Genomic DNA, 2,547 nt, shown 5'->3' on the forward strand with positions numbered 1-2,547 from the left:
TAGAGTAACGGAAATAAAACCAAAAATAAACAAATGGGACTTAATTAAACTTAAAAACTTTTGCACAGCAAAGGAAATCATAAACAAGACAAAAAGACAACCCTCAGAATGGGAGATAATATTTGCAAATGAAACAACAGACAAATGATTAATCTCCAAAATATACAAACAGCTCACGGAGCTCAATATCAAAAAAACAAACAATCCAGTTAAAAAATAGGTGGAAGACCTAAATAGACATTTCACCAAGGAAGACATACGGATGGCCAGGAGACACCTGAAAAGATGCTTAAATCACTAATTATTAGAGAAATGCAAATCAAAACTACAATGAGGTATCACCTCACACTGGTCAGAATGGCCATTATCAAAAAATCTAGAAACAATAAATGTTGGAAAGGGTGTGGTGGAAAGGGAACCCTCCTGCACTGTTGGTGGGAATGTAAATTGATACAGCCACTGTGGAAAACAGTATGGAGGTTCCTTAAAAAACTAAAAATAGAACTACCATATGACCAGCAATCCCACTACTGGGCATATACCCTGAGAAAACCATAATTCAAAAAGAGTCATGTACCACAATGTTCATTGCAGCACTATTTACAATAGCCAGGACATGGAAGCAACCTAAGTGTCCATCATCAGATGAATGGATAAAGAAGATGTGGCACATATATACAATGGAATATTACTCAGCCATAAAAAGGAATGCAATTGAGTTATTTGTAGTGAGGTGGATGGACCTAGAATCTGTCATACAGTGAAGTAAGTCAGAAAGAGAAAAACAAATACAGCATGCTAACGCATATATATGGAATTTAAAAAAGCAGTACTGATGAACCTAGTGGCAGGGCAGGAATAAAGACACAGACATAAAAGAACGGACTTGAGGGCACGGGTGGGGGGTAAGGGGAAGCTGGGATGAAGTGAGAGAGTATACACTACCAAATGTAAAATGAATGGCTAGTGGGAAGCTGCTGCATAGCACAAGGAGATCAACTTGATGCTTTGTGACGACCTAGAGGGATGGGATAGGGACAGTGGGAGGGAGGCTCAAGAGGGAGGGGATATGGGGATATATGTATACATATAACTGATTCACTTTGTTGTACAGCAGAAACTAACACAACATTGTGAAGCAATTATACTCCAATAAAGATGAAAAAAGAAAAAAAAGTGACAGTTGGGTTTTTTGGTCTCTTGGTATATTTTGCTCAGAATTTGCCCCAACTGTGCATGGACATAGTTATTTTTAGTTCCATACACTTTCTTTGTATTTTGTTGCTCGAAGAGAGGTGTGACCAGGTGCAAGAATTGCAGCGCTACAGCAAAGGGTCCCAGGCCCAGCCTGTCTCAGTTGGGCCCCTCTAAGGATGTAGTGAGGAAGCTACCACACAACAGCAGGGAGGCTCCTTCCCTGACAGGTGCCCGGGGTGAGCTTCTTCCCTCTGAGCCTTTGGAGACAAGCCCTTTCTCCTGACTCAGCTGCCGTGGGAGCCTCAGGTGACAGGCGGGTTGTGGGGCGTGAGGGACCGCAGAGTGTGAGGCTGCAGGGGCGCTGGGACACGTTGGTTCTGCTGGGGTTCTGGGCCCACAGACCAGGGGTCATGTCCCCTCCTCGTCTCCTCTGCCTTCCCTCCCCTTCTCTCTCTCTTTCATTCGATCCAGCTCCTTGCAAGGGAAGACACACGTGCTCCATATGACATTGTGAATTTATCCAGGGAGTGGGAAAGAGGGGAAGCCAGGTGAGTGACAAATGGGCAGACCCGTAACACATGGGAGTGATCGGGGGCCCAAGGCGATGGTAGTCACGCAGGACTTAGCAGCTACAGTAACGACTGCCCAGGGTGTCCGTGTCCTAATCCCTGGAACTCAGAGCAAGGCTGTTTTTTCTGAGTGGGCCTGTGTAATCACAAAGGTCTGATGAAAGAGAAGGCGATGTGAAGACAGAAGCAGGGGAACATTTGAAGAAGCTGATGGATTTGAATATGGAGGAGGGCCCAGGAGCCAAGGAACACAAGGATTGCAGCTCTAGATGTGGGAAAAGGCAAAGAGAGGGATGCTCTCCTACATCCCTGCACCGGGGGCCCTGCCAACACCTTGGCTGTGTCCAGGGAAATCCACTTCCGGCTTCTGACTCCAGAGCTGTCAGAGAATAACTCAGTGTTGTTCGAAGTCCCTAAGGCTGTGGTCAGTTATTTTATCAGCAAAAGGAAGTGAATTCAGGGACAGACAGGCAGGCAGAAGGGGAGAAAGACAAGGAGAGAGTTGACAGACTGGAGGAGGGCAGGCGATCAGGGTTTAGGTGGACAGTCAGAGGCACAGGTGGGTCAGAGACAGATGGAGAGATAAGCAGATAGGGAGCCTGGAGAAAGGTGAGAGGAGGAGGGCAGAACGTCTGACGGGCAGGAGGCAGGAGATGACGTAGGCCGGCAGGTGGGCAGATAGAAGCAGGAAGTGGGCACAGAGGCAAGGACGGGAGAGAGTGACAACGAGACAGGATGGCAGGCAGGGGCCCTCAGAGCTCGTCCTTGTCTCCAATAAGCG

This window comes from Grampus griseus, assembly GCF_964374135.1.
Source record: "Grampus griseus genome assembly, chromosome: 1".
Lineage (NCBI taxonomy): Eukaryota > Metazoa > Chordata > Mammalia > Artiodactyla > Delphinidae > Grampus > Grampus griseus.